Raw genomic sequence first — 26,192 nt, forward strand, 5'->3', positions numbered from 1 at the left:
GCCATTTTGAGTTCACCTGGGGTGTAGCCCTGGCTGGGCTCTTGTGCTGCTCAAGGTGGATCTACTGAGGCCACTTAATAAATACCTACTTTATTCTTTTGCTCTATCTAGTCTCTGTTCTACATTAGCCTTCATAAGTGAACACCCTTTTTATGGGTAAAACATCCTCTCTGTTGTTCAATCTTTTATCAATACCGTTATATTTATCAAGATTTTTTCAGTAAATTGTGACTCCAATTTATAAGCTCTCCTACTAGGTTTCCTCTACTGGGAAAGGGGGACAATATGAGTGGATTTCATTTTTCCATTGAGTTTTAAAAGGAGCACAAGAACATAATAGCATTACCAAATATTTTAATTAAATTTTATATAAGTGGTTTTTAATGTGTAATTTGTTTGCTTTATACTTGCGCAGAACCTGATACAACTTTCTGGGAAAAAAAACAAAAACAAAACAAAACAAAACAACATGCATATGACAAAATAGCTGTGCTTTGCTTACATACAATGCAGAAATAAAATCAACATCACCATTAACAGTTGAAGAGAAGATTGTGCATTTTAAAATTTCCCTTACATACACTTGCTATAACTGATTTTTTTACCTCATTTCCAAGGAGACGGAGATAAAGGAGGTGTCAGACCTCTCTATAAACCTCATCTACCTGCCATGGTCAACTGTATGATTTGGGCCTGTGGTGCAGTACCATAACTTCCTTTCACATTTCTGGGGAAAAAGAAAGAAAAAGTATTTCTGTGCAGTGTTTAATAAGTATGCCTGCCTTCTCAGTTCCAGTTCTTTTTTGTACTCCGATCCTTTTCTGCCCTGTCAGACAATTGGCCTGACACAAGACTATTGGGAGGGCACAAAGCAGGGAGCAGAAGATGAACACTACCTCAGGCACATCAAGGCTGTCCTTGAATAGGATGCAAGGCTGTCCTTGAACAGGATCCAGAGAAGTTTGGTCTATGCCCACAAAATTCATAAATATAAGCTCAAGAGATTTGAACAACATGGTGTGAAGAAAAGCTAATTTATGTGGGGTTTTTTTTTCCCTTGGAGGCCTGTAGATGTGGATAAATTTTGTGTGAAGCAGACTAGTTTTACAGATGACTGTATTCCAAGCAAAACTCTCTGAAGCATTTCTATAATAGCTTTACTTTGTAAAACATGGAATTTTTCAACAGAATATGCAGTTCTGCAGTATAAAGATTTTATTGCTGTGGGTTTGGTATAAACTATATAACTCACAGCTTCACTATTCATGATGTATTTACTGACTTCTTTATGTACATAGCCTTGAAAATATTTAGGGTTGAAGGAGTCCTTAAAAACAAATGCTATGAACTTTACTTGATCATATAAATTACAAAGGTAGTCAGTAAAGCAAAAGTTACTGAAGATTTACCTTTTTCAGGGGTCAGACCTGTGCAGAACTGATTCATGACAAATAGCTTGCAGTAAAGGGTTCAGTTTCAAAGAAGAAACAACAAAAAAAAACAAGGGGAGATTGCTCAGCAGAGATGAAAAAGAAGACCATCTTTGTGATGTATCCCATTTATCTGGCAACAGTATATAAATCTCTTTATATATGTACTTTTTAGACAAGTAGGGTAAATATTTGTCTCCTGCTGGAAGTCATCTTGGTTTATAAATATTTTTATATATATAAATGTGCAGGTGTAGGAGGCATGGAGTGTTGAGATATAGCATATTATTTACAAGGAATCCATTGCTCCAGGGCAGCAGCTGGAGGCTGGCAAGGTAGTTCAGGACATTGGAAATAGCATGAACTACAGAGGAGGCAACTGGAGTGGAAATGTGTATCTCCTTTGATAACAATTTGAGGTGAGGCAGCTATTTCACACATACATTCTTTTGTGCTTTCATCTAAAAGCATAGTTAGAATTCTTAGTCTAGATTTTGGAGTCTACCAAAGCTGCAGGTAAAAACTTTGATGGTGCTATCAGTTTATTTTGACTTATGCTAAGTTTCCTAAACTGTTAAAATTATCCAAGATTAATCAGGAAACTTCATCAGCATCAGAGCTCAGACCCAGGGGTTGCATTACATCATGAAATTGGTAGAATCTTTATAGAGGGAGTTCTTGGTGCTCATACACTCAAAATTATGATTAAACACCCTATTACCACAACACTCTCAACAGCTACATTTTATCTGGTCTATTAGACAGAATACACTTTTAATTTTTTAAGTGTTCTTGAAAGATATCCAGACACAAACACCTAAGACACATGGAAATGCTTCTTGTATTTACATATGCCAGTAACAAGAATAATTCAGCATTTGAAATGTTGACTCATCGGTATCTGGCATAAAACTGATTAACAGCTTGGGCTGTGTTTTATGCAGGAAATTTAATCAAAGCTTATGCAACGTATTGTAGTGTTGCTTTAAAGGCTAATTGTGATCTTAGTAAGGTTGGAATGAAAATGAGGAACACAGAAATGCTCCCTAAGGCTGCAGACTCTCTAGAAAATTTACTCCATAATATTTCTCAGCGGTGAGTGGAATACTTGCAGTCTTTTTTCCTTAGTGAATTAGAACACAAGACCTTTTGGCATTCTTCTTCTCTGCTCCTCAGTTATTCACCTTGAACATGGAAAATGCTTGACAGTACAACTTGGCCATTACAAATAGGATGATGGAATGAAGCATAACTCCACAAAAACGGATCAAAACTTTTTCTTGGAGTGTAAAATTAGACTCACACCAGCGGTCGCTGAAGATTCTTAGAGTTTGAAATGGTATCCAAAGTGTATTCAAGGAAGTCTAATTTCAAACTTTACTTTTATTAAGCTTCCATGTTATTCCTGTAGAAATATCCCTCAAAGGAGTTATTCCAAGCCCTTTTGCATTTTTCTCACTCTGGGTATGGCACTTATCCTATTTTATCTCATATTGTTCAGATATTAGTTGTATTGTAATTGTAATGTATATATTATTAACTTTATAACTCATGGTATTTTCTACCATGATGTCACTGTGGAATTTCACAGCTTCATAGCCATTTACTTAAGTTTTCACAATGCATATGGAGATAGAATTAATGAATAAGAAGATTCAAAAACATTAGCACCAAAGCTGTTCAGTAAGCTTAAATATCTATGTTCTGATTTTTAATTTATTCTTTTGGCACTTTCCCTTCCCAAAGTATTCCCTAAATGGCAGTTGTTGCTACTAAGCATTCAGCATGCCTGCTAATTTGATTCTCAGTTCTCAGTAGTATTCAGAACATGGAAAATATACACTTAGTGTGCATCTGAGAAAATGTTCATTTTCATGACTTGCCTGTCATCACAGAGACAGAACTGAAAGCATCAGACTGGTGTTTATCTGCATTACCTGGGCAAAGATCATTTTTCATTCTGCCACTCTTAGCTCATTCACTGTACAAAATCCAACTTTTGCAGCAGTTGAAACAAAGAAAGATGCCAGTTTATTTCACAGTTCAGTTTTGGTATCCTCACAAATACTTTGTGCATTTACAGAGGCACAATCTGTGTAGAAATACCAAGTGACAAGGTAATTAAAAACTTAATCTGAGTGCTTATACAAAACATACTAAATAAGATTGTCCCTCCCTTATTACCAGTGTGAATGGGTTAAACTACAGTCTATGCTTTCCTATCCACTGATTGGATGCCATCAAATGTCATGAAACAGAAAATTACAGCCTATATTGCTAAAGTTTGGCCAAATTCCAGTAAGATGCATGGTATTATGTTAAATTAAAGACCACAATCACCACTTAGAATACGAATGATTTTCCAAGAACACAAAATAAAATAATTTTTCCCCACATTTTTTTCCCTCTCAAAACAAGTCTGATTATATACACCTACTGTTCTCAGGTTTACATTTGGGACATTGTTTCATCTCTCTACCTGTGGAAAACACTATTCACTTTTCAGTTGGATGTTGTCCTCTATGGTTTCTGATTTTGCCTAGCATTCTTTTATCTTATATCGATTCTTGGACATTTCTCATGGACTGTGTTGGGAAGAGATCTGAGTTGCAAGGTTCTGGTGGTAGTGTGTATATCGTGGAAGGAACACATTTGGGATCAATGAAAAAAGGTCATTTTAAAACTCAGAAGCTTGGGTTTTGTTTTTCTAACTAGAAAATAAGATGTTGTACTTATCTTTTAAAGTTATATACTTGCAGATATTCTAAAAAAATATCATGGCAAATTGTTTTTGAAATATAACTAAGTTGCTAAAACTTGCTTGTGATATCATTCAAAAGTACATGTTAAAGAAAAGAATAATCTTTTTAGGGTATACATCACCTGAAATTAAACAAGGTGAAAGATTAAATAGCTGTATCTGGAGATATATGTGGATGCATACATGTATGTATTTAATTGAAATACTCTTCCATTGATGGATGCACATATTTAAGAACATTAAAGAATACATCTGACTTCAAAGCTATTCAGACATGTTAGTACAGCTCTCATAGTCTTTATAGCCAAATATCTATAATGATACTGTTGGGACATCTGCATATGATTAGTCCATGATGAACAATTAATTATTTCATGTTCTACTTCCTCCCCAGTTCTTTTTGTTTGTTTGTTTTCATTTATTCTACATTGTTTCTTTTTTCCTCTTCCTTTAATTGAGAATCTATAAGTAAATTCTGTTGACTTAATAAAAAAATTTAAAAAATTTGTTCTTTAATTGCATGTCAACTGAAATAAATTAATTGAAGTAAAGTTTATAATACCAGCAAAAGCTAAATAAAAATACCATCATCGTAGTAACCGTATCCTAAGGAATATTCGGACATGAATCTCATCTAGTTTCATTGGGAAGTGTCAATAGAAAAGACATTTTTAGGTCTTTTTGTCTTAGAATTTCCTTAATAGACAGGATTTCTGAGGGTAAAACTTATAAATTTAAAATACTCAGAGTATTATTTGGTGTAAAGACAAACCCACATTCTTGTTCACCACTGAACACTGGCTTTGCACTTCACTTGTCTCCCTTTTTTAAACTGGTTTCTTTCAACTTCACAGAAATACATTCCATTTGAGGTCTGTCTCACAAGTCCTTTCTATTGTTAGCTGTAGGAAATCATCATTTGATTTGTGCATTTTACTGGAATTTACATGGTGTATAGCACTAATCTTCTCATCAAAAACAAACTTCTCTGTTGCAATTTAAAAGTACAGAGGTCTCTCATTTCACAAGATTTCTGTCTTTCCATTGAAGTGTTCTCACTTTTAGGTCCAAGGATATCTTCTTTGATTCCTACTCTCTGAATTGCTTAGAAAGCATAGAGATAGTAACACTGGGGTAAATTCTCCTTTATCCAAATGAATGGTGAGATGTTTTTGCAGACCGTGCACAATGCTTGAGGGGAAGTTACATTTTGATCTGTTATTTTCTAGGAAAAAGAGTTGTAGTCATGAAAAAAAAAAAACCAAACCAAAAAACTTATGTCTTCCAGTGCAATTCTGATCTGCAGAAGACCAACAAAACTTTGTCCATTGCTCTACTAATTCATTTTACAGGAAGATCTTCTGTGGCAGAAAGACATTTATTCTTTGAAAAGAAAGAAGAAACAAAAGCTGTAGTTTAATTGGACACTGACAGTGTACACTGTGTTGCTCCCCTCTCTGGTATTAACAACAAATGTCCAAACATTGGCAATTTGTGGTTACCCTGTTCATAGGAACCAGAGTTATTATTTGTAGGAAAAAGAGTTATCACTCAGGTAAATAACTGAACTTCAAAAAATGAAAGAGGAAGGAAAGCCAATGGCCCAGCATTTATCCAGTGCATGGGATATCATTATACATAATTAGATATTTAATATTCTTTGATGGAAATGCAAGGGATTCGTGTTAAAAGACAGTTTTCTTTTTTGCTGTTAGTTTATGATTCCAAGTTTGAATCTCATCGACCTTTTCCACTTGCATATTTTTTTGTGATTTTACCTAAGTTTTGGGATTTTTTAATCACTCCTGGGGTGGCTAGAAATAAAGAATAAATTTGTCACAGTTTTATATTTTTAATTTTTTTTTGACAGCGTCTTTTCCACTGCATTCTAAAAGAGAGTATATTCTATAATAGTCACTGTATTCTGTCAAACAAATAAGTTTTTAAGAGTGGGGTGTGGTTTCCTGAGATATAACAATAATAAACTCTGAGTAGAAGTGATTGAAGATAATAGGACAACTCTTCAATTCATCAGTCATTGCTAAGCAATATCTCACCATTTTTCCTTTAAGAGGCATTATGTTTCTCTTGACAAAAGTAGCAGAAAAATGCTAGACCCTTCTCTTTGTGTTATTAGCACTGTCTGTTTCCATGTCACTCCTTCCTGCCCCTTCCCACCCCATCCCAACAGAGACACATGTCTTTAATGAGTCTTGTTCAGATTCTGCTGTAGGAGGAAGTCCAAGATACGTAGAGAAAGTAACTTGGAAAGAAAATCAATTTTATGTAAAAGAAATGCTTTTGGTTGATTTGAGTGCATATAAAGATAGTCAGGTGGAAAGGAAAAAAGAAGAAGGAAGCACATTCCAACAGAGCATACAGAACAGTGCATTTCCCAATAGTTTGCTAATCCAGTCATTTCTTGCTATTGATATTCCTACACTACCTGACAGAGGATGAGGAACAGAAAGGAATGCTGTCTGTGAGCAAATTTACTGAAGAACCCTGAGTAACAGCTCTTCATCAGCACAAAAAATTAATCAAGTCTCCCTAGAAAAATGGTTATTGGGCCAAAGAGCTTCTTGACCTGCTTTTAAAAGTGTTGTGTTATATTGCCAAATTTCAGCAGCAACCTGCACGTATTTTCAGTTCTGCTGGAAAGACCTCAGGTTTAGATGATCAAAAACTTGCAAAAATTGTCTGAACACTAATTATATTGCATCTACTGGAAGAGAATTATTATATTGGAATTATATTGCTTCTACTATGCACTTATACTACTTCTTATAAACTGAGCTGGAGGTTTTGCCTTAAGTTAGGATAATGAGAGACTCAGAAATGTTTTCTGTTTGTCTTTTTTTTAAATAGAGGAGGAGGAGAGCAGAACAGAGAAGCTGCACTCAGAAAAGGTAAGTGGAATATGTACTTCCTTTTATCTAATAGCCTCTCATGCTCATAAGATGATTTATAATGCAATAAGTATTTCAAAATCAAGATGCAAGTTCAGAGTTTCAAGAAATACTGCACATTCAGGGATTTTTCTGAGGCTAGTGGACTAAATATAACATTAATGCATTCAAGCTTTATCGGCAAGGAGTCATATCCAGTTGAATGAAAGATGCACAATTAAATGAACCATTAAATTCTGAGATTAATTAGTTGGAAAGATGTGCTCAGAATTTCTTTGGATAAAGAAGATAGAAGAAGAAACTAGAAAGTATATAAAGAAACTAGAAACTTAGTATATTTTTGAGGAAAATTTTAGTTAAACAAAAGGCTGCTGCTCTTCCTAAGAGATGATAAAATGGAAAATTTTGAGAGCAGTGAGACAAATGATTAAAAAAAAAAAAAGAATAAGCCACAAGATCAGCAGTGTAGTTATTACTCTTTAAGAATATCCAAAAATGAAATTGACTTAAATTTTGTTTTAAGGCCCAAAAAAACTTACTTGATGAGGCTTTTGAAAGGACTTATGGTTGTTCATGTACTCTGAGTTAGATGTACAGAAGAAACACTAATAGGATGCTCTCAAGAGGTCAAGACAACAAAAAAGACTTTACTGGCAAATCAAAGAACTTTGGCAAAAGGTTTAGAGCAGCATTCAGTCAACATAAAAAACTTCTCAACACATTAGCAGAGTCCATTCTATTTGGCAAACTCTAAGCCTTTTTGATTTTAGCTACTCAATAATTCCAAGAAGAGGGAATTAGAAGAGGAAGAAAGAGAAAAAATAAAATATATAGAAAAGGATATATACCAACTCCTGGGTTCAAGTGATGTTCAACTGATAGAAATCCCAAGAGGAGGTGAGGTCCAGATGTGTGCTTGCTGCATGTTGGGCCTTAAATACCCCTTGGCATTCCTGGGACGTTTCCTCAGTTGGGACTTCTGGTAATTTGGCCACTCAGGAGCTGTGCTAGGGGTTTGAGGCAGGTGTGGAGCATTGCCTTCTGTGTGCCAGTAATAGACAGCCACTGCCGAGCTGGGATATAGGCTCTAGGGCGCTTGAGGATGTGGGAGAGTTTACTGCCTTGCCAGGGCAAGGCCCGACCTGCCCCCTCCCCTATCCACATGCATCCCAAAATCCATTCCAGTTTCAGTCTCACTCAAGTGTGGCTGATGATATCCTCATACATTAGATATAAGAGTAGTGTTTTGTTATAGCATTTTATAATTTCATTCTAAAGACCATAACCCAGTTTCACTAAATATCACCATCTTGTACAGTTAGAGAATTTAGATTTTTCCATCTCTAAAAGTATACACTGAAAAATTAAACACTTTTTTATTACTTGAAGAAAAATCATCATTGACTGTTTCATCCATGAAGGTTGATGGCATATCTTTCATTAAATAAAAATAAAATTTTCATACCTCATCAATCATTCACATTTCAGATGGAAATGTACTATAGTAGCCAACCTTCACAGGTGAGGTTACACCACCCAGCATGTCTGACACCAGAGTTTAAATTCTGTGTAGCAGACAGTTTTCATAAATATCCTGATTCACCAAGACAAAGGAATCTTGTTCGCAACTTAATAGCTTTCTGCTACTTCCTAGGTATCTTCCTTCAGCAGGGTGGGACACTCAGATTCAGTAATCTGAGTTGTCCTTAGTTTGCAAGGAATCCTCTTGGAAATGGAAATAAACAATTATACAAACTTTGAATCTTTCGATTTTGACTGTGTGCAACACTCTGCTTGTAATCAAAAATTCTCTGCTCAAGGATGGAAGTAGAGGTTAAGATCAAATCCTAAACGGGATAAAAATCTGCTTTGTTCTACAATTATGAAAGGCTCTACTTCTTAACTGTTAACAGTTGTTGTAATACTACTGGCTGCTTGTCATTTTCCTTTTGATAACAGCATTAATGTATTTCTCTGATCAATGTGACCATATGCCTGCATTTCAATTTACCTGAATTACACATGATACTTTGTTATACTTTCTGATTACACAGTTCATGTTTTCTCCACAAATGAGGATCCAATCACTTCTCAACTATACTGAATAAAAATTATTTTTATTACTATTACTATTACTACTACTACTACTACTACTACTAATAATAATAATTTGGAATTTTGTTCATTGTTTTGAACAGTCTAGCAAGTTTTGTTCCTCTGCAAAGTAACTTCTGTGAATCTAAATAGGTAACTGCTTTAATTCTTATCCTGCTTTATTTTTTCCCCTTTGTATTAATTTTTCAGATTAAAACCAAACCAAAAACATAAATTAAGCAACACAATGGGGTGGTTTTGAAATTACTTATAAAAAAACCTTTTTCCCGCACACATAACTGTAAGAATCCTTTGTTTTTAATCAACAGTCTATGCAAGACCTAAAAAATTTGTCTTTCTGTTGTCTTAAGAGAAGACACATGAGATACTATCTATTTATATGGAAGTTATGTATTTATAGAGAGAGTTTGTGAGCAGATCTAGTATCAAGATCAGATACAGAAATGTAGATTCATCATCACTAGTTCATGCGTGGCTTTATTCAAGTCAGACTCCTGAGGTCCATAGTGAACTTAGATTGATAGCAGATGGTATCAGCATTTCTTCTTGCTTCGGTTTAGTCAGAACAGCCTTTTGTCATTCTACAAAACATGCTAGATGTGTTTCCATCCATACACTGTAAGAAGACATGTTTTCAGTTCTCTACAAGTATAGAAAATTTGCTAAGGCAAATTTTTCTGTTATGCATCGGGTGTCATCCGTGGGCTGTTGTAAACAACTGAAACAAATACTTTTATGAAGTACATTTATATTAGTAATGTAATATAGTGTTTTGATAGTTTTTGTTTGCTTCTCTTTCTGCATTTGCAATGATTTCAGCAGCTCCAATATCAAGAATGAATGAAGGATCCAGCAGCAGAGAATGAACAAGTGTTTGCCTCTGTGCTATGCACCTGGCTGACGACTCAGATGCAGTTAAAAATAGAGATCATTTCAGCTAAGAGTTGCAAATGGAAAATTGATCACCAGATTCTAAAATTCAATAAATCATAGTTACTGCAGTTATTTAGTCTCTATGGCTATAAAATCCTGCAAAAAGGCATTACTGAATGCACCTGAATATGCTAGTGTGTAAGGGGCTTTCTGGCTCCAAATAGTAGCTAAAATTTTGCTAGAATTTTACTCTTTGGAAAATTGATGACATTTTCCCTTGCTTTTTTTCTGAATTGGAGAGACTTGGCAAGTTTGGAATGAATAATTTCTGAATTGTACACCTGAAGAGGAAGGTATGTTAGGTTACTGAGACATTTGTAAAGTATCTTGAGGAGGCTCTAAATGGTGTGAGAAAGCCATTTAAATACAAATTTAAATAAGAGATTGACACACAAGAGAGCATTTCTACCTTAAATATTCTTCAAATCTATAGCAAAAAGGTTAATGTTTAGTATAGAATTCTGACTTTAAAAGAGATTGCCTCCTTATCTGGTTCAGAGTAACTGTTGACATCTCAGATTTTACTCATGAAACAATCTGTGAAACTATCCTTTCATAGCTGAACCACTGAAAATACGTCTTAATGTACACTAAAATATTTAATCATCTTTGATTCCACCTCTTTGTGCCCTTCTGCCCCCTCCTGTTTTCAAAGCTTTTTCTTGGTTCATAGGGATCTATTTGCAAGAGTGTATTTCACTTAAATGAATTGGATATTGTTTTATCTAAAGTTTAAAAAGATTGTGCAGCAGAGCATTAGGTGTAAAAAATAAAGTGAAATTTAAAGTATGGTGTGTTAAATATGAAGCATGTAACTCTTTTGAACCAGAAAGGTCAAGTCATAAGAAAGAAAACAGCTGAAATATTTTGCAGTCTTCTTACAAAAAGCACTTACTTAAACCACTATAATGTATAAGATGGAATTAGTTCTTTTATTTTGGTGAAATCCAAGTGATCAGGTAAAATCAAATACTGGCAGCACTTTATTCATAGAACCACAAAATGACAATTATTTATGTAATTCATATATACTGTAATCTAACATATAACACATATAAAAAATTCTTAATATATTCATATTAATCTTCCAGTACTGGCATTAAAAATTGGATAAAAATTGATTTCTAATATTTTTTCTTTTTAGGAAAGAATTTGAAAAAGCACATTAATTAAGCAGGCAAGCTTGATGCTAATTTCAGTGTAACTTCTATCACCATTGAATAATAGAATCTTCAGATTTAGTATTTAGTCACAGAATATAAAACAGTGGAATTACCACAACCTGTTGATTTAATCTGGGACAGAAGTTACTTCTAGAGAGTGTGCATTCCTTTTGAGCTAACTGACTGCAGGTATGTGAATACTCCTAATACTTTAAAATGTCTTCAATAAAGTGAACGTTTTTATGCTCACAAACTGCAGCACATAAATTTATTCTATATTAGATTGGTAGGTCCTTTTGGCCTTTACCTTTCATGAATCTGGGCATATTTATCTTATTCCAAATTTTAAGCTGGTCATCTTTCTTTAACTTATTATGACCACTGAAGGAGAACACGGGTAACAAACTCCTGCAACAACTATTTTCAGGGCAAATTTGCCAGAGGATTGCCTGCTCCTGCTTTGGAAGCTAGGAAATTATGGTGAATTAAGAGAATTCTATTAGTTTCATCAACAGCTGCTAGTTTTAAAGAACATTTGTTTTAAAAAATTTTTGGCTTTAAAAATGCCATAAAAATTTTCATTAGGAACATGGAAGAAAAATAGATTAATAGACTAATAAGAACTTATATCTTTTGGATTGTATCAAAGAGAGATTTTGATATTAGATGAAGAATTTAAAACATATCAGCTACTTTGAAAAGAATTATAAAGATTTCTGCCTACTATATGCATATATTGTGTATTAAATTTTTTTCTGCTTTTGAGTTTGCTACATAAAGAAAAATTATTTGGTTTGGTTTGAAACACACTATCACTGAATAGTGAAAGCATTTAAAGATATGATTATGTCTCATAATTGTCTGCTAGTTTGGTCAAACAACATTATTATTATAGAATCATAGATTTGCTGAGGTAAAGATCACCAAGTCCAGCCATCACCTAGCACCATCACCATTAAACCATATCAAGTGACATATCAACACATTATTTGGATGCATCCAGGGATGGTAACTTCATCACTTAGCTGGGTAGATTGCTGAAATGATTTACAACTCTTATTGTGAATTCCCTAATATTGCATCTAAACCTCACTTGATGCAACTAGAAGCCATTATTTTACCCTGTAGAGAGGATGGCTGAAATAAACGTGAATATTATTTATCATTTGGTCTTTAAATTTTGGTTTTTTTGTTTCTGTAACTGTATTGAATCATCTTAGTGATCAGATGATCACTTGGAGGGGCCAAGTGCTCCAATTATATTTTCTGAAAACCAAACCTATTTCAAAGGGTTTGTGCTATATTGCACTGAAAATATTGTTGTCTTTCTCATGTTATTTATAAATTTTGCTTTCTACAACAAGCAAAATTTATGTCATCCTTTTAAACTCAAATATTTTTTACTCTAATTTAAAAGAACATTTATGAAAACTTATTAAAAAACTGTAGTTTCAGGCAATATTTTATATTTTCTATTTATACTCTAGACAAAGGCAGCCCAAGAGGATGTGGAGTTTGTTCTTCTAAAACAAACATACTTGATTTCTGAGTGTAGTATTTTTTTCTTCTAGCTGAATTTGTTAATCTCTTGTGGTAAACACAATGGAAGCAAATATTAAGACAGGTTTTCATGTCTTTACATGAAATATGGCACATACAGCTTAAATAGAAAGATTACCTGCTGTGCATTTTACATTAGATTCATTTTCTTTCTCCAATCTATTCCTATCTTGTTAGTAGGAAGAGCAAAATATTTGTCAACAATATTTAAAAGTCATGGAAGAAATCAGAGCACTGCCAATAAGAAGCTATATTTCCTTGTATTTTCAAATTGGGCATTCATAAGTGTTGTCTTTTTATATTGATCTCCTTTTCTTTAATATGTCTATTTATAGTTGCTGTGAAGACTTGTCTATTTCCTTTTTGCTTCATTCCTCATTGTGTATATTTTTTTTTTGATTAGCAAGGTTTCAATTGTTGTTGTTCCCTGACTTTTATTCTCACCTTCTATTTTAGGATGAAAGAAAAAATGATGAAAGAAAAATTATCCTGTGTGAAATGTACACAGAAAATGGACAACCTTATTATGAGTTGTTCATCTTGTTCACAGGTTTGGAGAGTCTACAAGCAACAGAAAGAAAATAAATTAATTTTTGACAAATGAAAATATAAAGAAGATTTATAAAAGCTCTAGTCTCCTTTTATATTTTGCTGCTATCCAGAATTTTAATTCTTCTTGCCTGTGAAACACTTTAAAAGAGAGTAGACCTTAGTTTTCAAAATAGGTTTTAAAATAGTTTTTGCAAATAACAAATTCAGATCTTCATTCCTCACTGTAATTCTTTAGAAATATTCCATCTATTTTTTTTTTCTTAAGTGAAGCAAAGCACTTTTCTGTTGTATTCTGGGCTCCATTTTTGGCTGCAGCTTTGTGTAGATGTTGAATCACCTAAGTATCAGGCTGGGGAGTAAAAATTCCTACCAATATTCAAGAATAATTAATCCGCAATTTTTTCCACTGCAGGGAATGCCCAGCCCAAGGTAGCACAGCATATTCTGGAACTGAACAAAACATTTCCTTGCTTTAGAGATTCTGAGGGTTTAAGAGTGTGGAAGGATGCCATTCAGTGTGAGCTGACCTAAGTGCCAGAGAACAGCCCTGAGTACATTTAATTTATTAATGTAGACATATCATATGACTCTCACCTTCTAGCTAGGGGAGATTTCTCATTATGCTACTGTCAGACTCTCTTCTGTATTCAGAAATATTACATTCTTGAATATAAAGCAGCCTGAATTAATACAAGGATTCTCTTGGAAGTAAGAGGCATTTCGACAATGCACTTAGCAACATGCTTTAACATTTGTTCAGCCTTGAATTGGTCAGGCAGTTGGACTAGAAGATTGTTGTAGGTCCCTTTCACCTGGAAATAATCTATTCTATTCTATTCTATTCTATTCTATTCTATTCTATTCTATTCTATTCTATCCACACTTAGCTGCTTGGTGCTTTTTGTCAATTTCTCCCCACTATGTAATGATTTGCCAAACCACCTCCTATGAGTCCTGTATTTTAAAAGAAAAGACACTCGTGATGCTTAACATGTCAAATTTGGTGTTGGATTTAGACACCAATTTCTTATGAATTTCCAGACTCTCAGGATCTTTTTAATTTTCAGTCAGTCCTTTGAAATTAATTATTCAAAGTTTTTATATGAGTTGTTTCATAACAAGAGACCATGTTGATTTTATTGAAGAGTATTTATGACCCATATGAATAGATATGTTGTTTTTGATTTTTCACTCTATATGATCTCCATTATTCTAAGTAAAATTAAATATAAGCTACAATGTTAATGGAAACATTTCCTTGTAGGGATCTACATGTTAGGTGTAAGACATCGTGATAATATTTATGTAACTATAGATATTCCCTGAATGTACCAGTGAATTTGAACAGTCTAAAGCCTTGCAGAAATCCAATATTATGTTCCATTTTCTTGTCTGAGTTCTTTACTACTTCCATTTTTCTAAATTTTATTTTTTAACAATTTTCTCTCTGTCTGAGCATTTGTGTAGAATAGCACTCACTTTAGTTCTCTTGACATATATAGGCTTTTATAAGTCTCTTAAATGTCAGATGTTCATGCTCTTGTAAAGGATAAAATGCAGGAAAATTGAGTATGAATGTCACAGCAGCATTTCAGTAATACTTTGAAGAGTATTTAATATAAAAATTAGATTAATATTAGTACACATGAAGAGAAGAAAACATACCCAGAGGCTTTAACATAAAATTTATATTTTTACAGTAACTCTAGTTTACTAGTTTTCATCCTTCATATTTAAACAATCAAAGTATGGTATCCTCTGCGGATGTAAAGTCAAGGATTTTGTCCTACAGATAGGGTTGTTGTATAGAACCTATTTTACAGATAACAGAGATAAAATGTCTTTACTCCTAGAAAAGATTCACTCCTCATGTTCCTGTTTATTTGCAGGGGGACATCATAAAAGAAATAGAGTTAGATTAGGGCAAAAAGCAAATTCCTTGAATTGACCTGCTTTCAAGGAATGGGTGGTTATACAGTTGGAGTTCTAGATATTCTAGTCCCTCTATATAATAATTTTAACAGTGTGATATTGCTGGTTGCTTTAATTTTTTAACATAATTTAAGGAGCTAATGCATGTCAGACAATATTTGGCTAGAAAATTATGCCTGAAAGTTGTTTTTTTCAATTCTAGAAACAACAATTTCTGATCACCTAGAAGGTGACAGCAGGTCATTGTTGACTTCATTGTTTTCAGAAAGACCTCTTAAATAGAACATGAAGTGGTTCAGGACCCATGGAATTGGAACAAGTTGTTACATCTGAATTTGTCAGTTGACTTCACCATCATTACTTTGCTAAATGTTAACTCAAATATGGATGCATAGAACAGCTATGTGTGTTACAAGCATAATCTTTAAATTGTGATAGACCTTCAGTTTTAAGGTCTGGTCTGTCACATCCACCACACTGGTCCATGAGTCTGAGAGAACCAAGCCAAAACTAAACAATTGACTTTTCACACTGATTTATATGATTTTTTTTTCCAGTTAGTTCCCCAAAGTAAGGAAGGAATCTTTAAGGTTATACTATAAATCTAAATAGGTGACAATGGATTTGGATTTACTTGTCCATCCTTTTTTTTTTTCTTTAAATATTTTAAACTTTGTTACTTTTGTTTTGATGGTGGATAGCCATAGGCTGAGGAGTATTTTCAGTTCTCTAAAATTTTCAGAAGAAATGAGAAAAGAGAAAAAGTGAATGTTATTAGCAAAAGTGGAAAAGTGTTTCATAGATGCAAATTTTTCTAGCTTGTATTGCTTATCTCTGCCAAGCATTAGAGAAGAGATACAGGTAATATTATTTCTCAGTCCAATGTTTTTTAGAATGAAATAACTGAAAAAAAAAGTCTAAATAGAAGTCAATTAACTCTAAGTGTAACATTAATATGTTGCCTGACCTTATCTCATCTAGTTGTATGATTCACTTTGGTCAAAGAGGACAGTTCTCAGAAAGCACTTAGAAGCAGCACAGGGCCATTATAAATTGACTTTGACTTATACTGAAATTGACTGAAAATTCATGCTTCTGGAATTAAAGCATGTAACTGAGGGGTTGATTAATAGAATAATATAATATCCTAAGTAGGAAGGGACCCACAAGGATCATTGAAGTCCAACTGGGATTTCCCCAGTATTGTAGAAAACCTTAAAAACTGTCATTCTGTTTTCTAAATTCTGACCTCTGCAGCAGCATACAGCACTGTGCAAATCTAATGCACAGATTTATATTTTTTAAGGGGTGAAGTGCATAGGCTCTGGTGTAGCTATGAATATATCCATTTATGGTGCCAAGTCAAACCTTTTATCAATACTAAGGTCTTTGTTTTGCAATCGTTGTCTGTCAAAGTAGGTGAGAAGGTCTGAGTTAAACCTTTTATTGCACATAACTATCCATAAGTAGCCATTTAGTATGTCTTTGAATCTCCCACTACTAGTAACAATAATGTGCATTGACAGTTGCAAATTTTCATCTTATCTTTAAAATAGGACAAAGTAGAGTTATTGATTTTTCTCAAGACATATTGTACTTTTAAAGCTTGCTTCCTAATTGATCAGGGGTTCATGACATCAAAGTAAAAGCTTAATGTCAAACTTCTGAACAGTAATCTGACATGAACTACTAAGACTACTGCATAAGCACTGCAGTTTGTCTACGCCAGTTCTCATATGTTGTGATTTTTCAAATCCATTAACATTGTATGAGATAGCTTTAACTACAACTGGCACCTCTTCAGAATTCTTGAAAGAATCAAAGTTAGAGTGAATTTGCCTATCTTGCTAATATAATTTTTCAAATACTGACTGTTTAAATATATGTACAGTAGAGATTTTTTCTTTGATAAAATAAATAAAGTATAGAAAAATATTTTGTTAATTTCTCTCACCTAATATGTCATTATTTTAACTAGTATTCTCAGTTTTGCATTTGAGAAGTCAAAGTTTTAAAAAAATCTTCAAGTTTCTTGCTTTGTTAGGGCATATATTCACCACTGACTTTTGTTTACTAGAGGTAGATTGTTGGCTAGATAAAATCTGTCTTACAGACCAAAGCTTCTTAAACAAACTCAAGCCAACTGACACAACAGTGATCAGAAGGGAATGGCCTAGTCTAAACAAACTTATTTCAAAATATTTGTTCTTGCTTTATTGAAGCTCTTTAAAGAATTTATCTTGCTGTCTGCTCAGAGTTAATTTATGACCCCATCCAAATTTTTACTTCACTTAGATCTTCTGACATGAAAGTTCTGAAATATTGTATAGACCAGTTCAACTAAAAAAAAAAAAGATATCAACACAGAGAATTTGATTATTTCTTGATAAACTGGGTAACTATAATTAAGTTTCTTGTTACTTTTGTTTTCTGAAATACAGGGAAAAAACCAAACCCAACGAAGAAAATAAACCCTAACAATTTTGCCAAAGCTGTTCTGTATCTTGTATGTTTGCTTTCATCTTGGGAACTTAAACAAGTATTCACATTTCTCTTGTACATCATCATATTAAAAAGAAAATAGTCAAATTGCCTTTTAAGTATATTGTATCTATCCACAGCTGTGAAGAAAGAAAAAGTTTTGTACATTTTAATGAATAGATATATTTAAAAGGATTTGTAACTAAATTGTAAAAGGTTCCATTCCACTTAGCAGTTGCAGCCACTTAACCATTGCCCATCAAAGCAGTATGTTTTTGAACCTTAATATACCATGTTCTCAGTGTACAGAATTCCTTTTTTTTTTCTTTCTTTACTCACCCTCCTCTAGAAGTAACAGGGAATTTTAGAGAAAAAAAATGAAGAAATACAAAAAACATTAGAAGAAAAAAAGGAGTAGTATAATGATTATTCCTATAAATAAATTTGAGGAACAAATTATGTAAATAAATTTGAGGAACAAATTATGTAATCAACAGTAAAAGATGAAAGAAAAATAAAACCATCAAATTGAAGTAAATGTTAAAAAGTCCTTCTTGATTAGATTCTGGTAGGCACTGCTGCACTAGTCAGTCTTGAGAAAGAATTCAGTTAGACACATTCTGTGAATGTACTCTTATGAATTCATGTAGTGGTGAAGAGGGTCCTACAGGTGTGTGCTATTAAATAACACTGAGTTACAGGCAAAATAAAAATAAAATCAAGACTGAATTAAATGGAAGTGCTGTAGCTGAAAGCTGTGTTACCAGCTCTAAACTTCAAAAATAGTTGAGATCATACAAATCTGAGTTTAACTCTTTACAAAAGGATTTGAGTATTTTTGAATACACCTGTTTTCCTTTCTCTTTTATATTTCCATCTACAAGAACCTATACAGATTTAAAGAAAGTACCAAAGATAAACAGTGAGGTTCTACAAAGATGATTGCCTTAAGTTCTGTGTATGCATGAGACTTTCACTCGCGCAAAAGAAAAAAATTTTTAAAAAATCTTATATTAAGCAGGTTTGTTTATTAACAAACAAACAATAAACCCCAATACTAGATAGCATTAAAGATGAGCAATTTCAGAATTAGTAACAATCTGATGATTGTTTCAGCAGAGTTTTGCTCAGTACAACTATTGTGGTTTACTGGAGTAGTTGAGATTATAATAAAGTGATTTCTTGCAGCAGGATAGCAGGATTTTGCTGTTTTCTTTTTTTTTTTTCCAGATTGAATTTAGAAAAAGCTAATGTAGATTTTATTGGACTACCAATTACATTTTCTTTCCAAATGAAATTATGAAGGAAATTATTTGATTTACTAGCTTAAAAGATGAGATGTCATGTACAATGTGTATATTCCAAGACAACAGCTTTATGGGTGCACATAATTGAAATTATAAATGTTCAAATATTGACGTTTAGAGATGATACAATGGGAGGACATCAATGACATACTTTTCTTTCAGTAAACTCCATGAAAAATAGCTGAAGAAATATTCAATCATAAGCACTCAAATTAGAAAATAAAGCAAAAATGTCACCATTAGGAAGAGGGTGAAAGAAATTAAAATATTGTTCTTGATCTTTTGCTTTAGTTCTGAAGGAGTGAATTTCCAAAGAAGCAAAGCATAACTTCTACTGTAAATTTTAAGTACCAGCAGCTGTAAATGTTTTTTGATGCCAAAGAGTCCACCAAACATGCACCTTTTGTCATTCAATAGCATTGGCTTTGCTTCACACATTCCTTTTATTTCTGTTTGCCTCACTTCCAGAATCCTTTTCATTCCTCAGAAGTCCTTCCAAACATCATTGGCTACCTCTGCAGAAGCTCATCCACTGACTTTGACTTGTGGGATTTTTTGCACCTTCTCTGGACTGGGGTTTTTATGTGTTTAAATGACAGAATTTAAACATTGCCTTCTGTAGAAATTTTCTTATAAAAGGCACTAAATGCTGGGTAACAGTGTACCATTGAAAGTAGAGTAGATTCAGCAGTCATTCACAGTTTCTGAAAAATTGATGGCTGACATAATAATGTGCTGATACATCACCCATGAGAGGAAAGGTTTCATAGTTGAAAGATTCAACTGTGCTTTCACCCACAATTAATAAAATGCATTTTTTCTTCAACACCATTTTTGTCCAAGAAGTAAGGAATTCACCCTCCCATAGGCAGTGCTAGTCCCTTTGTACAGGCCTATGAATTGAGCCTGACTTCATGAAGGTTGACAAAGCTGGAAACTGTCATGAAGTTGTAGCTGTCACCTGGAGAAATTTCTCTGCAGCCATTTTTATGCCAAACTTTGCCTGAAATAGTATGTCAAATTAGCCAGGGATAAGGGCACAAAACTTGCTGAGTACACATTTTCTGATTTAATGCTTGTTAGGCCCAGCTGTGTTGAGGCAGAGGTATGGTATAACTAGGTGACATGGACAGTTAGTCAGCTGCTGCTATATGGTGAGCACAGAAAAATATATGTGAGTGGTTTAGCTGAAGAGCAAAGCAGATTTCATGTTACCTATGTTTATTTGCCTAACTATATCTATGTCCAACAGGCTGTCCTCGTTTCAGCTGGAATAGGGTTAGTTTTCTTCCTAGTAGTTACTATAGTGTTATGACATAAATTTAGAGCAAGAATAATGTTGATAACACGCTGAAGATTCAGTTGTTGCTGAAAGGTCTTATCCTCACAGAGACTTTGTAGCTTTCCATGTTCTGCCAGTGAGGAGCTGCAAAACAGCTGTAAGGGAGCATAGCCAGGACATCTGAACTGAACTGGCCAAAGAGATATTCCATGGAACATCAGGCCCACTATGTAAGCTGGGTGAACTGTATTGGGACTGACCACCACTGTTCAAGGACTGGCCAGGTATCATTCTGTGGGTGGTGAGAAATTGTATTGTGCATCACTTGTATGTCTTGGGGTTTATTCTCCCCTCTCTTTCTTTCTCTCTTATTTTCATTTAAATTTTTATTAATATTGTTATTATTCAATATTCAAACTCAATATTATTCAATATTATTCAAACTCTTCTTATCTCAACCACAAAGTGTACCTTTTCTGTCTGATTCTCTTCCCCACCAGTTACTAAAAAGAAAGTAATTTGAGTTGAAACCAAGACACAGGCTTAATAGATGCATGCCACCACTGACACCCTCAACCATAAAGAACTCAGTATTGATGGTGATACTATATTTGCAGTCCATGCTTTGGATAAAAATTCAGTATTTGTTGCTTACCAATTCTCCTATTTAAAGTATTTTGCCAAGTAACCCTGTCCACAGAATATGAACTTACAAGATTTGGGGTGTACATGGGGAAGGAATACTGGGTTTAAAAGAAGGCAAAACCAAAACAGAGATGTCCAAAAGAAAGTGTCCAGAAACTCAAGGTGAGCCTTCCTAATTAATATACAACATGTATTCCCAAACTCTGCTCAAGGACAGAGAATTTAAGGTGATGAGGCAATAGTATATAAGAAAACAGCCCCGTAAATACACCTTAGGTATGCATTGCTCATGAACTGACTTTAGCCCACATTTTGTGTGGAAAGCTCTTCAATTAAAAAAAAATATGTTTAAACATATTAGGACCTCTTATGGTTTTTGTGATTTTTACTTTTTCTGTAGGCCAGGCCCAGAGGTGAAGCAGTGAAGTCTAGTTGAAGGCCAGTGACTAGTGGTACATCCAAGGGATCAGTACTGAGTCCACATCTGTTTAACATCTCCATTAATGATCTGGATGTTGGATTGGATTGCACTCTCAGCAGCTGTGCTAAGGACCAAACCCAGGAAGACTGATATACCAGAGGGCTGTGCCACCATCTAGAGGGACCTCGACAGGCTGGAGTAAAGGGGATAACAGGGACCTCGTGGAGTTCAAGAAGCGAATAGCCCTGCACCATGCAACCGGTTCTGGATGGCCCTGGATGGCTTGAGAAGGGAGGCTGGACCTCCAAATGTCCTTTCCAACTACAAACTTTCTGTCCTGTCATTACTTCTACCTCTATTTAAATTCTTTTTAGTTTATCTTCATTACTTGCTTTTGGCATTTAATGCCTGATTGAGATGTCTTGATTTCATTGTCTTAAAAGAAAAATAAATTAAACTTGGGCTTTCCCTGAGTCCCAGCTCCTTTTTCTCTTCCCTCCAGAAGACGAAAAATCTCCAAATAAAAAGGGAGAACATTAAGTGTTATACCTTTGCTGCTCACAAGAAATGTTACACTTCCTCTACAAGAATATCAGGTGTATCATCTCACTGACAAAAGATGAAAAAAGAGCTAAATACTTGAGATAAAGACAAATTATTTTAAAAATTTTAAATTAAACACCAAAAAAATAAAGGAAAAAAAGAGCAACTCCTCCCTCACAAAATCCAAAATACCAAACAAACAATATTTTGTATGGAATTGCCAAGAAAATTTGAATAGATTGAATTTCTGGGACTAAGAAATTCAATCATGTGTTTCTTAACATATGTGAACTCTTTAAAGAGACTAATTGACAGGAAGAAATTCTCATTTTTTTTCCCAGTTATTATTTTCTACCCCTAAAGTGACAATAAACTGAATAAGAACATAAAAGTTTGAGAGAAATTACTGCACTGACATAGAGCTGAATACTGAGTTGCTTAAGTATACAGTACAAGAAAAATAAATGGGGTTTTTCCCCACCTTTTTTTTTTTCTTTTTTAAAGCAATGGCAAAATGGGAGGACTTTATCCTTCTAATCTTTCATGTATCTATTCACTACTTTTAGGATGATATTCATGATGGTCCTGAAAGGAAGTCTTGCTCAGAAAAGCAGAATTTAACTCCATATTGGTGCTATAAAACATTAAAATAGGATAAATGCTGTGAATTTACAGCACAAATGTTAAAATTTCACCTATCTTGCTAAAACTAGCTACAAACATAACAAATATTTAAGACTTATAGAGACTAGTGAGTGCATCTGCAAAAAAAAAAAAAAGCCACCAAATTAATTTGTTTTTTTGCCACAGAATTCATAAAAAACCCAATAATGATTCTAGGCATCAATCAAAACCTTGCTGATGAGCTTTAAAACACAAAGAACAGTGACTTCTGATTCCGTATTACAAAGGATCCATTTTTTTAAAATCTCAAAGCATTTTAAGAAGGCTTTTAGTCCAGCAGTCAGTTACCAAAAAGACAATATGCTAGAATACTAAGCCCTTGGAATCTTCTTTGTAGAATGGGATGGTTGTATATGATTTTTAAAAGGTGAGAAGAGTAAATGTAGTTATAAGCCTATAGATAAGTACATGCATTTTTCATGAGTTTTAGTTTTTACTGTATTTTCAGCATCAGACTGAAGAAAGCTGGGGTGTATGGATGGAAAATTCATATTCACATTAGGAAGCGCCATGAGAGATATTTGATTCTCATGAGAACATGCATTGTGGACCTACTTTTATGCAAAGAAAAGAGAAAACGAAAAAAAAAACTCATTCCACAGAATAATACATGGTTTTCCCATGAGCCCCGTATCAGAGTGCCATATCCATGCAAGATTGAATTAATTCTGCATTTCAGGTTTGAAGAAAGTTATTTTTCCATACTTCTACACAGACATTGAAATTATTTGTTCTCACATTGTTATGTGTACTTGTATTTCTCAGCCCTAGAGCAACTCAGCTACCTTGCCAAGACCATTCTAAGGTTTACTGCCATGTGCATTTTAATGAAAAGCTTCCAACTGCTATTCCTTTAGTCCAGAGTTTTTCCAAGTGGAAAGCAACGATGTCTTTTTTTTCTCCTTTCCCATTCTTGCCTTATTTATTCTCTGTGTGGGAAGGCAATGAGGTTGGGTGGGTTGAGGAAAAGGGCTACATGGGAATGGAACACTTTTATTTGTGGTTACCTCTTTAACTTTGGGAGACCATTATGAAACACAGTAGTTTGAAGAATTGCTATATGAGATGGTTCAAACCTGTTCTGCTGTCACTAGTTAAACCACCAGGGCTGCAGTAAGAGTCACAGCCTGAAGAGACAATGATGGTGGAAAAAGGGTCTTTGGAGTTAGCAATTGTTGTGAACAGCCAGAAAGGTGACTTGGTTAGAAGGGGAAAACTACTGAGCAGAAGTTGTCTGCTCAAATGTTCACAGAGAAAACACCTGCCAGACTGGGAGCTACCTGTCTAGGCCTGTGAACCAGAAGTATTCTTGAGAAGTGCAGCTGGCATCTTTGAAATGAAGATGGGTACTTGGAGACCACAGACATCCTGAGACATCATCAATTACTGCAAATACAACTGTAATGGAAACTTAGAAGAAAAAAAGCCAAGAAATAGTCTGGAACAAGGTGGAAACATCCTAAAAGAATGAGAACTGGAAGCTGTCATGGGCTGTTCTAATTGCTAGAACAGGAAAACAGTCTGGAAAAGCAAAAGTTGGTCTGAAAAGAGAAATCAACTTAATCTATGTGCTGCTTCAGGCAAACTTAACAGCCAACAACCTGTTGGCTGCTTGCAGTGTTGGTGTCCTATGCACTCTTATATGTCTATGATTCAAAAAATACTTATTTTTTGCCCAGAATGGATCCTCTCTCTTGGAAAAATTCAGTTGTTCTTTCATAGACAGTTGAACTCTCTTCACAAACTTTCTATGATATCTTGGACCCTTGCTGGGAATTCGTGGTTGACTCCAAAGTCTTTGGTGTGAGTCATCTCTGAAGGGAGATTGTGTTACTCTACTGGTGGTCCCCTGTACTCATACTTCTGGGATTAGTTCAATTTGTTCTCCCATATCTGGGATGGTTGTGTCCTGCCCTCTGGGAATGAGCAATCCTGCTCCTTCAGATGATTTTGTCTTTTCTGAAATGTGCCAAATTTTCTTGATATTGTATATGTCTCATTACCCACACTTGTATTGTCTATAAGCTTGCTTCACTATAGATAAGTTTGTGGTAACCCATTACAGTACTTGGATGTTGCTTTTATATTGATTGTTGGTATAAAATTGATTGCTTATAGTAACCTATATTACCTCAATAAATATATATTCACTTCATTAACCATAGTTAAACTTGCAAGTGGTAATTTCTGTTAAAATATATTTGCTGTTTGTGAATTGTATGGCATTTTTTGTAATCTGAAATAAAACAGAGAAATTTAGGGGACAAAAGCCCCTGTAGTCTTGTGTAATACAGAATACAGTGAATGCACAGTCACAATCTTGGAATACCCACAGGCTGGGTAACCCTGGGTAACCAATGTCAAGGTTATGACATTGATATGATACAAAGAACAGAGCACTTAGCTCTCTGAAAATCACTATTTTGACCTGTATCAGTCTTGCTCCTTATTGTCTTCATGTTTTTATTCATGGTTTTGAAGACTACAATATTTTTTTCTCTCCATTAAAATCTGAGATGATATATTCTTAGACCTGATGACTAAGGCTTATGAGGTACTCAACCCTCAGCTCTGCCAATCCCTTATGCTGGTACAAAAATTATGCACAAGAGTGGATTTTATAACAGTTTTGAGTGAACCTCTTTTGCAAAGCTTTTTATTCCCCAGATTAACTCACCATATAGGAAGGTGAGGATAAAAGAAAAGGTAGGAAAAAATTGCTTTAAACACACCTTTTGGTGAAACCTAATCAGCCTCCATGTATCTTAAAATAACACATGTAACTCATGTTATATGAGTTCAAAATACAAAATAAAATAAGACAAAAGAGCATGTAAACTTCAATCATCATCCCGAATAATGGGACAGCAGTACCCTGTAAGTTCTTAACCATAAGAACTTAACCATAAGAACTAAATGTGTTCCACAGACATTTGACACAGCCCAGTGCACTCTGTCATCAAGGAAACTCACACCAAGTGGGAGTAAAGTAGTGAGAGCTGTTTTGGTAGAGTTCAGAGAATATTTTGCTATCGTGTGCTGCAAAAAGCAGCTGTAAAGTTCATAAGGTCTGTATTTCCACTGCTCCTGATTAAAGGAATATCTTAACAGAGCACACATACAAAAAACCAACAGGCATTAGATGTCAATTTTAAACAAAACTACTCAGGTTTCAAACTGAAAGCTCGTGAGCCATACATATATTCAGAATAATATGCTACGAAAATTCAGTGTACCACAATTCTGCTAAGTAAACAACAAATCTCACCTGAATTTGTACACAGACAGTTATCAGATAAGTTTAAAATGTTTACTGGCTTTGGTATTTAAAATAAAACCTTTCATTGGCCACAGAACTTAAGATTTATTCTCATCATATTGAACATCAACAGAGATGCAATGAAAACCTAAACAGCAGTTCCTAATAATAGATCTGGTAAACAAAGAAAAGAAAGTAGTTTTAGAATTGTAGCC

At 34.2% G+C, this 26,192-nt stretch overlaps 1 long non-coding RNA gene across 2 annotated transcripts; it reads left to right on the forward strand.

Moving 5' to 3' along the window:
• Positions 1-6,651: 6,651 nt before the first annotated feature.
• Positions 6,652-21,959, forward strand: LOC143693313 (uncharacterized). Of its 2 annotated transcripts, none has more exons than XR_013180803.1 (2): positions 6,652-7,100; positions 21,471-21,959. It is a non-coding gene; the product is annotated as an uncharacterized LOC143693313 (long non-coding RNA). The 2 variants fall into 2 exon arrangements; XR_013180802.1 differs by lacking the exon at positions 6,652-7,100 and adding an exon at positions 15,978-20,709.
• Positions 21,960-26,192: the final 4,233 nt, after the last annotated feature.

This window comes from Agelaius phoeniceus, chromosome 2 (assembly GCF_051311805.1).
Source record: "Agelaius phoeniceus isolate bAgePho1 chromosome 2, bAgePho1.hap1, whole genome shotgun sequence".
NCBI classification, from domain to species: Eukaryota; Metazoa; Chordata; class Aves; order Passeriformes; family Icteridae; genus Agelaius; species Agelaius phoeniceus.